The sequence below is a fragment of the Hemitrygon akajei genome, chromosome 6, assembly GCF_048418815.1.
Source record: "Hemitrygon akajei chromosome 6, sHemAka1.3, whole genome shotgun sequence".
NCBI classification, from domain to species: Eukaryota; Metazoa; Chordata; class Chondrichthyes; order Myliobatiformes; family Dasyatidae; genus Hemitrygon; species Hemitrygon akajei.
This window is the reverse complement of record NC_133129.1, coordinates 26,996,144-27,007,144: the sequence shown is the minus strand read 5'-3', so window position 1 is coordinate 27,007,144 and position 11,001 is coordinate 26,996,144.

The window sequence follows — 11,001 nt, the reverse complement described above, 5'->3', positions numbered from 1 at the left end:
GCATTCCCCTTTGAACATCTGTTTCCAATTTACTCTCGCTAGTTCCTGCCTCATCCCTTCAAAGGAGTCCACAAATCCTCTGGACTTTCTACAGGGTTATCATTCAGAGCATCCTGACTGGCTGCGTTATTGCCTGGTACGGGAACTGTACTACCCTCAATTGCAGGGCACTGCAGAGTGTGGTGCCAACAGACCAACACATCTGTAGATGTGAACTTCCCACTATTCAGAACACATACAGCAGCAGGTGCAAAAAAAATGGGCCTGGAGGATCATCAGGAACACCACCCACCCCAACCACAAATTGCTTCAGCAGCAAATGGTACCGCAGCATTAAGGCCAGGACCAACAGGCTCTGGGATAGCTTCTTTCACCAGGCCATCAGATTTATCAATACACATTGGTGTGATTGCATATCTGACTGTACATACATGTATACTAAACAATTATGTACACAATCTTAGTGTTTGAGCAATACCCTCTCACATTTCCATTCTTTATTGCTTGTACATAGTGATAGATGCAGCATAAAGATTCTTAATCCCTTGGATTAGATAGATAACCTGCCAACCTGTACACGTTTGAGCTGTGGAAGGAAACCAGTGCCCTCAGAGGAAACCCATGCAGTCATGGGGAGAACATACAACCCTTTACAGGCACTGGCAGAAATTGAACCTAATCAGTGGCACTGTAAAGCTTTGTGTCAACTACTACACCGCATCTCACAGCTATGTCTCTATGTCCTGATCTGGACCAACAGCTCCCTCTAATGTGTCGGTTCTGAAGAGCAATGGTTAACGAAGTGCCAGGTAGCCAAGTTTTTACTGTACAAGAGACAGAGGAAGTCTGGAATCTGGAACAACACAGGAATTCAGCAGGTCAAGCAACATCTTCGGAAAGAAATAGACAGTTGACCTTCTGATTCATGTTGGATACAAATGTTTTAATCCAAGGTTCTTTCAGAAACCAGGAAAGAGGCACAATTGCAGCAAGAGGAAGTAATTTACTTCGGACAGAAGTTTTCCCAAACCTAGTGGAAAATCACTGCGGATCGTGCAAAAGAGCAGTGCAGGCAACCTATCTGGCAGTCATTAATTCATGCTTTGAAATTATATTCCTAAACACGAGAAATTCTGCAGATTCTGGAATTCCAAAGCAACACACACAAAATGCTGGAGGAGCTCAGCAGGTCAGGTAGCGTCTATGCAAATGAATAAACAGTCGACTTCTCAGCCCAAGATACCTTCTTCAGGCCTGGAAAGGAAGGAGGAAGATGCCAGAATTAGAAGGAGGGGGAGGGGAAGGAGAATCACTAGAAGGTGGTAAGTGAAGCCAGGTGGGTAGGAAAGATAAAGGGCGGGAGAGGAAGGAATCCGATAGGAGAGGAAAGGGAAAGAGGAGGTGATCCAGGGGAGGTTGTTTGTGAGCAGAGGTAAGAGGCCAGAGTGGGGAATAGAAGAAGAGAGAAGGGGGAGGAAGTATTTTTTGTCAAGAGGAGAAATCAATATTCATGCCATCAACTTGGAGCAGGTTGTAGGCTACTCAGATGGAATATAAGCAGTTGCTCCTCCACCCTAAGAGTGGCTTCATCGTGGCACAAGAGGAATCCATGGACTGACATGTTGGAATGGGCAGTCTTGGCTGTTTCTAGCATCGTGCATGATCAAATTTCAAATGTTCGATTTCCGCTCTCAATACACACTTAATTGACTATGAATAGGGCCTTTCAAGGAACAGCTTGCCGGGACGCTGAAGCAGGAACCCAATCACAGACCACGTACTGAGTAGCAAATCCAGGAGGGGATGGGGGCAACAAAGTCGGCGTCAAAGTTCAGGCAGAGATCAAAAATTCCAGTGAAGTCCAAATACCAGAATCGGGAAACAGGCAGAGTCGATATTCAGACGGACAGAGTACAGATACAAATGCTGGAAAGGCACAGGAAAACTCACTGGCACAATTTGTCAACAAACAGGTGAAAATGCAGGACTAAAGTACACTGAGCAATAAACAGAGAGGCAGATGAGAGGTGGAGCACAATGTGACACAAGTGGCAGCAATACAGGTAATAATGAGAAACAAGTGAGAGGTGGAGTACTCAGTCATATAGGGGCCGGAGTAGAGCAGGAGTGGGGACAGGAGCACATGGGGTGTTATGTTTCTTCTGTTTAAATGTTTCATAGGTTAACAGTGAAGAATCATATTCTGGAAGAATTAGTGAACTTTTATTTACAGTAATAAACAAACACGTCTTAACCCAGCCACGTGCTGGAACATTCTAGCAATCCTGCGCATGCTCAATGCTCTGTCCAATTAGGTACTGACACATCATTGCATGTGATATCACCACATCTTCCTTTCCTTAAAAAGAAAAAACAATTAACAACGTTAATCAAAATACATCTATATCAGATAACTGAAACTCTGAAGTTGGCTCTTTCTTAAGGTCTTTGCAATTTCTTCTTAACACTACTCTCTCCTCTGTTTGGACCATGTATGATCTGGTCTGGGTCCATGTGTTCATTTTATCTTGTATCCTCACTTGTCCTTCAGACAAACGTCTCCTTAGATCTGTCAATTCATGTTCCACTTCTATTTGTAATGAAATATGAATCTTCTTTTCTTCATCTAATTCATTCATTAACTGTGTGATCTCTTCTTTATGCTGAGACTTCAACATTTCAATAAAATTTCTCAATTCCTTCACTTGTGCTTTCACTTCTTCCTTATACTGTCCCCACTGTGAGCGTTCTTGCTCTAGACGGTGATGAAACTGAATCTCATATTCTCTCAGTGTCTCTTTCATTATCCCTTGCATTGAAGCAACCTCCTCCTGCCATTGCTTTTTCATATCATCAATTGCCTCCTGTTTGGTCGTCTCAGACACTGCAGCTACTGCTTTTATATTCTCCATGCACACGGCAATACAAAACCACAGACCGACGGCTAGGGAGAAACACACAAAAAGAAAGTTCAGCTGGAGGTACTGACGCAGCTGCTTGGTGGGCCAAGTGGTCTACTGTTCTTGAGCCACCCAATGTCATCATTCAATGAGCAAATCCAGGTACAATGTTACCATCGGACATGGAAGACTTTGATGACCATGACTGTGCAAGAACAATGACATGCATGAAGGAGGAAATTATTACATATTGGCGTGTTTATCAAACCCTGATCGGATTCTGTACACCGGAGTCTCCTCAATGACTGAAAGAGGAATTCAGCCGTGGTTCCTGAAACTGAAATGCTGGCGTCGGGAAGCATGGTTCCTTGTAGCTCTTGAGCAACAGGCAGAACTAAAAGCTCTGGCTGAAGCCTGTAAGTTGGCAGAAGGAAGATCAGCTAATTTCTATACTACTGATTCTCTATATGCTTTCGGCATTGGTCACGATTTTGGAAACATATGGAGACAAAAAGGATTTCTTATGGCTTTAGGAAACCCAATCAAGTATGACCAACTAGTACAAGAACTCATGGATGTCAAACAACAGTCATCAGAAGTGCTGTTGGTATTAATGTTCAAAGTACATTTATTATCAAAACATTATACAACCTTGAGATTCATCTCCTTACAGGCAGCCACAAACACAAGGGAACCCAAAAGAACCCATTTTTTAAAAAGACCATCAAACACCCAGTATGCAGAGAGAAAAAAAAACACATCATGCAAACAGCAAAACTGAGCAAGCAAATAGCATTCAGAACTGAAGTTTTACGAAAGACACGAAGCCAGTCATTATTGCAGCCAGGGCAGGCCACAGCCCCAGATCAGCGCAAAGCAGAGTAACATCACCAAGCAGTGAGTAGAACCAAGCAGAACCAGCCTATTCCTTGCCTCAGGTCCCAACAACCTGACCTTCTCAATCTGACCTGGCACTTAAACCACCCCTCACTCTCAGACCACTCTGGGGCCTGGATCCTGCCGCCACGACTTGGCCCAGAGCTTAAACTGATGAAACTCACTGTCAGGGATGCCTCAACTCTGCCTTGCACCCACGTGCCTCAAGCCTCTTCCTCTGTTTGCCTTGCTCGCTCACCTCTCCATTGTTAGCTGCTATCATTATTAATAAAGTGATAATAAAAAGTATTTAGTAGTTTTCTTTGTTCTGTTTGCCACCAATAAGTAGTCATTAGCAACATATTAAGGCAGTAGTTTATTAAAATGTAATATCTGCTCCAAAATGACTACAATGGAAAGCCGTGGAAATGCATTTGATATGTCACCTCCACACTTCGTCAAACCTGTAGCTGGTGAATTGTTGGTTATGGAATGTGCTGCATTGTGATTTGCAAGGAGGAAATTGGCGAGCTTCTGATTCAATGAGAGTGCAGTGTGTTCCACTGACTTTATTCACAGTGCATTCTTTAAACGCTGGACAAACCTTTCTGCCCAGCCATTTGTAGCTGAGTGGTACTGGTCAGATGTGATATGCCTTATTCCATTCATTTTTGGGTATGACTGAAACTGTTCTGCCACAAACCTTGGTCCATTGTAACTGGCTAAGTCTTCTCGAACACCAGTCCTTGCAAAAAGGCTTCTCAACATACCTACAGTGTGTGAGGCTGCAGTGGAGGCCATTGTAAACACTTCTGGCCACATCGTAGCTGCATCGACTACTACCAAGAAATTTTTTGCCAATGAATGGCCTGGCGAAATCCACATGAATCCTCTGCCAGGACAATCCAGGCCGTTCCTAGGGATGCAGAGGTGTGACTCTTGGCATTTTCTGGACGTGTTGGCATTCTGCACAGTGCTTGGCTGGCTGCATGGCCAGCTGTTCGAGCTGCAGATCTATCCCAGGACGCCAGACAAAGCTTTGAGCCAACGCTTTCATTTTAACTACTCCTAGATGGCTGGCATGTGGTTCCTCCAGCACTTCAGCTCTCAGCTTAGATGGTACAACAACTCTCAATCCCAACATAAGGCAACCACCATCAAGGGCAAGTTTAACTCGGAGATGGTAAAATGGGGAACTGGAGTTTCTGTTACACATTCCAGACATTTTGGGTGGCTGTGTAGATCTGAGACAGTTTGGGATTGTTTCTGACTTTTCCTTGGATCATCTCTGCCCTAGTAATTTGCATAACGGAAACAGACAGGAGGTTCTGTAGGCGAGAACAAGATTCCCAGATGGTATGTTGCCTCCAGGGTGCCAGGGTCTGGGATATCTCAGATCGAGTCCTCAGCATTCTTAAGTGGAGGGTGAACAGCCAAAAGTCACGGTCCAGCTACGTACCAATGACATTGGTAGGGCAAGTGACGAGGTTCTGCATAGGGAGTTCAGGGAGTTAGGTGCTAAGTTAAAGGGTTGCTACCCATGCCACATGCCAGTGAGGCCAGAACTAGGAAGAATATTTAGTTTAATATGTGGCCAAGGAGTTGGTGTGGGAGGGAGAGCATAACATTTTTTGGGTTCTCTTCCAGGGAAGGTGGGATGGTTTGCATCGGAACTGGAAGGGGATTAATATTGAAGCGGGAAGGTTTGTTAATGCTGCACGGTGGGGTTAAGCTAGAGTTGCAGGGGGATGGGAACCAGAGTGCCAGAACAGTTAGTGGAGAGGTTGTGGAGGCAGATGTTGGTAAGACCTCGGGCAAAGTCAGGAATCAAAAGGTTGAGCATGCTGTGATTAGTGTCTTGGGCTGTGTAAATTTCAATGCAAGAAGGAAAGGCGGATCAGGTAGCTGGTTTGCCGACAGAGGCAATGTGTCGTGAAGAGAGGCTGTTGACAGGGCAAAAGTGCAGTTAACAGGATGAGTTGCAACGTAAAAGGTGGGAAAAATCGAAAAGGGTGAATACAGGAGAGAAGCTGTTATATTTGAATGTGCACAGTATACAAATTAAGATAGATAAACTTGCAGCACAGTTGCAGATTGGCAGGTATGATACTGTAGGGATCACTGAATCATGGCTGAAAGACTATAGCTGGGAGCTTAAAGTCCAAGGATACATATTGTATGGAAAGGACAGGCAGAAAGGCAGATGGGGCAGCGTTGCGCTGTTGGTAAAAGATGAAATCAAATTATTGGAAAGAAGTGACTTAGGGTTGGAAGGTGTTGAATCATTGTGGATAGAGCTAAGGAACTGGAAGAGTAAAAAGACCCTGGTGGGAGTTGTATACAGGCCCCCAAACAGTAGAAAGGATGGGGCCTATAAATTCCAACGTGAGCTAGAAAATCCATGCCAAAAGAGCAATGTTACAATAGCCATGGGGGACTTCAATATGCAGGTAGATGGGGAAAATCCAGTTGCTGCTGGATTCCAGAGGGGGAATTTCTAGAGTGCATACAAGATGGCTTTTTAGAGCAGCTCCTGGTTGAGCCCACTAAAGGATCTGGTTTCTGGATTGGGTGTTGAGCAGTGAATTAATTAGAGAGCATAAGGTCAAACAACCCTGAGGGGAAAGTGATCATAATATGATTGAATTCACCCTGAAATTTGAGAAGGAGAAGCTAAAGTCAGATGTATCAGTATTACAGTGGAGTAAAGGGAATTACAGAGGCATGAGAGAGGAGTTGTCCAGAATTGATTGGAAAAGAACTCTGGCAGGGATGACATCATTGCGGCAAAGGCTGGAATTTCTGGAAGCAATTCAGAAGGCACAGCGCATATATAAGCCCTCTTCTTTGTGGTGGCGTGTTGGGGAGGAAGCATTAAGAAGAGGGACGCCTCACGTCTTAATAAGCTGGTAAGGAAGGCGGGCTCTGTCGTGGGCAAAGTACTGGAGAGTTTAACATCGGTAGCTGAGCGAAGGGCGCTGAGTAGGCTACGGTCAATTATGGAAAACTCTGAACATCCTCTACATAGCACCATCCAGAGACAGAGAAGCAGTTTCAGCGACAGGTTACTATCGATGCAATGCTCCTCAGACAGGATGAAGAGGTCAATACTCCCCAATGCCATTAGGCTTTACAATTCAACCGCCAGGACTTAAGAACTTTTTAAAAGCTATTATTAATGCTTTTTGAGATAGTGATTTAGATGCATATCATATTTTTTACTGAGTTAAGTATTGTATGTAATTAGTTTTGCTACAACAAGTGTATGGGACATTGGAAAAAAAGTTGAATTTCCCCATGGGGATGAATAAAGTATCTATCTATCTATCTATCTATCTATCTATCTATCTATCTATCCCAAAGAGGAAGACGTAAATTTAAAGGCAAGATGACACAACTGTGGCTAACAAGAGATGTCAAAGCTAACAAAAGATGTAAGAGCCAAAAGGAGGGCATATAACAGAGCAAAAATTAATGGAAAGTTAAAGCGTTGGTAAGCTTTAAAAAACCAGCAGAAGGCAACTAAAAAGTCATTAAGAAGGTAAAGGTGGAATATGAAAGTAAGCTAGTCTATAATATTAAAAAGGATACCAAAAGTTTCTTCAGATACGTAAAGTGTAAAAGAGAGGCAGGAGTTCATATCAGTCTGCTGAAAAGCGACATTAGATAAATAGCAATGGGAGACAAGGAAATGGCGGACAAATTGAATAAGTACTTTTCATCAATCTTCACAGTGGAAGACATTAGCTGTATGATGGAAGTTCCAGGTGTCAGGAGTCATGAAGTTACCATCACTAGAGAGAAGGTTCTTGGGAAACTGAGAAGTCTGAAGGTAAATAAGTCACAGGGACCGAATGGTGTACACACCAGAGTTCTGAAAGAGGTGGCTGAAGGGATTATGGAGCCATTAGTAATGATCTTTCAAGAATCACAAGATTCTGGAATGGTTCTGGAAGACTGGAAAATTGCAAATGTCACTCTACTCTTCAAGAAGGGAGAGAGGCAGAAAAAAAGGATGCTATGGGCCAGATAGTCTGACCTCAGTGGTTGGGAAAATGTTGGAGTCAATTATTAAGGATGAGGTCTCTGGGTGCTTGGAGGCACATGATAAAATAAGCCAGAGCCAGCATGATTTCTTCAAGGGAAAATCTTGCCTGACAAATCTGTTGGAACTCTTTGAAGTAAAACAAGCAGGAAAGACAAAGGAGATTTGGTTGATGTTGTGTACTTGGATTTTCAGAAGGCCTTTGACAAAACACTACACATGAGGCTGCTTAACAGGCTATGAGCCCATGGTATTATAGGAAAAATTCCAGCATGTATAAAGCAGTGGCTGACTGGCAGGAAGCAGAGTGCCGTATCTGGTTGGCCACCAGTGACTAGTGGTGTTCCATAGGGGTCTGTGTTGGGATCAGTTCTTTTTATGTTATATGTCAATGATTTGAATTGATGACTTTGTCGCAAAGTTTGCAGACCATATTATGATAGATGGAGGGGCAGGTAGTTTTGCAGAAGTCGAGAGGTTACAGAAGGACTTCGACAGATTAGGAGAATGGGCAAACAAATGGCAGATGGAATACAATGTCATGAAGTGTGTGGTCATGGACTTTGGTACAAGAAATGAAAAGGTTGACTATTTTCTAAGTGGAAAGAATATACAAAAACACTGAGGTGCAAAGGGACTTGATTCCCTAAATGTTAATTTGCAAGTTGAGTCTGTGGTGAGGAAGGTAAATGCAATGTTAGCATTCATTTCAAGAGGACTTGACTAAAAGCAAGAATGTAATATTGAAAGTTTATAAAGCACCAGTGAGGCCTCACTTGGAGAATTGGGAGCAGTTTTGGGCCCTTTACCTTAGAAAGGATGTGCTGAAACTGGAGAGGGTTCAAAGGAGGTTCAGGAAAATATTCTAGGATTGAATGGCTTGTCATATGAAGAGAGTTTGATGGAGTGGGAAAGGTCAAGAACAGTTTCTAGTTGTCCTGAGATGAGACGTTGATGGCCAGTTATCTTTTCCATTGCGCATTTTGAAATTTTGGCTGAGAAATGGCAATGAGAATGGCATCCCCACCAGTTTTTCTCCGCAACAGGTAAAGTGTGTATTTTGGAGGAGCTCTCACAACATTATCAGACAGGATTAGACCCAATAGCCATACAGGGATGGCAATATATTTCCATGGCAGGAAGATTTCACAATGTGAATCTTAAAGCTACCCAGTCTTGTGTCACTCTCATCATTATCATACTTTTCATCAACAACATGTAGATTAGTGCATTTATTATTGTCTCTTCTCCGTGGATTGTCACCTTGTCGTGGAGAAGCTTGTGTGGTCCTGAGATCCCGAGAGCAATGCCATCTGGAGCTATGCTCCTAGTAGGGTCACCCATGGCAGTAAGGTCGAGGGTGAGGTCCCTGACAAAGAACAATCCAACCAAGACCTCAACGGTGGAACAGGCAGACAAAGTTACTTTGAACTCAATGGCTGTGAAGGTGGATAGCTTCAACAAATCCATCAGCTTCAATCATCATGGTTTCCATGCCATTGGAATCAGTTGGTTGATTTGTGAAGTATCATGTGCTTCTTGGAGTACAACATCAAGTACATTTTAAACAAATACATGCACAGGCGTCTTCGATCTGTGATAGATCAACGGAACAAAGACCATCATCCTCGACCTTGAGGGATAGCTACGATGACAGATTATTGTCTGCCTAACATACTCTTTGTATTTAACCTACTTTGTTACATTTTTTGCAAGTTTCACCTTTAAATCTGCATTTATCTGGAGTATGTGAGCATCCGCCACAATGGTAAGACAATTTGATCAGCCAGGCAGGGCTCTATCTAGACAAAGTAATTTTGTTTGTGCTTAGTTTAATTTGTGAATACAACTCAATAGCATCTCTGGCTTCTTCCCTCTGCCATCTAATTCCTAAATGGACATTGAACCCGTGAACACTACCTCACATTTTTAATATATATTATTTCTGCTTTTTGCACGATTTTTAATATATTGAATATATGTACGCTGTAATTGTTTACTTACTTATTATTACTATTTTTTCTTCTTCTATATTATTTATTGCATTGAACTGCTGCTGCTAAGTTAACAGATTTCATGACACATGCTGGTGATAATAAACCTGATTTTGATTCTGATTCTGCTTCCATTGATACAGCAATTTCAACTGCTCTTTTAAATGTAAGTTGTGCTTCAGTTAGAAGCCATTTTTGAATCATTCAATTTCATGCTGCATTTCACAAACTAAATGATCTCTCAGTACATCATTAAGCCCATCACTGAACTGACAACACTCAGGTAATCCCTTCATTTGACTAAAGACACTGTGAACGTAGAGATAGAACATGGACCTGAAGATGGATGGCATTTCTCCTCAAGCCACCCGCTGTCAAAGTGCCGCTGTTCAACCTCCGTTGGGTTCATTACTCGGTGAGGCCCTTCTAACATCAGGTGCGCTGCCAATGTCAGAACCCATGCGAGGAGGAAAAACAGACTTCAATGTAGAGAGAGCAGCCAGAGATTATTCATAAGAATTTCAACAGAATATCCATGCCCAGCTGAGCAATACTCAAGATGTAACATTCTCAAAACTAGGACCCTGTGATTAGCACAAATCAGGCATTCACTTAAATCAGAGAAGTAACATGTAATCCTCAAGCCTGTTGAAAAAACCAAACAAGCCTAAGCACATGGAAACTGCATTACAAAGAGCGAGTTGCTCAAGAGAAAGCACAAGGAACTCTAAATGAATAACAACTCTCGTTCAACAGCCATTAACCAATTCAGGTGCTCTTAGCAAAACCTGGCCAGCAGGTGGTGTAGTAGCATTAGTACTGGACTTCAAGATGGATGGTCCTGATTTTGAACCTGACTGGATTCCAAACTGGACAACAGCAGCAACTGCACAGAAGAAAGACCTGGCAATCTACTTTTAAATCTTGCCACGAAAACCCTATGGACAACCACACTATCCATAGGGTCACCATGAGTCAACATGACTCAACGGCACTCAACAACAAAAACCTGGGTTCCCAACCCTCTCTGGCTCCCCGCAGAGGCCTGAAGAGCTCGTTACATGGTTGTATATTTGCCCAATACTGAATTAATATTTTTCTGGTTACCTTTCCTCATAGTGTGGTACAACGTGGATATGACACAGCTATTGAGTTACATAAAAGCAATAGAGACATAGAGTCAAAG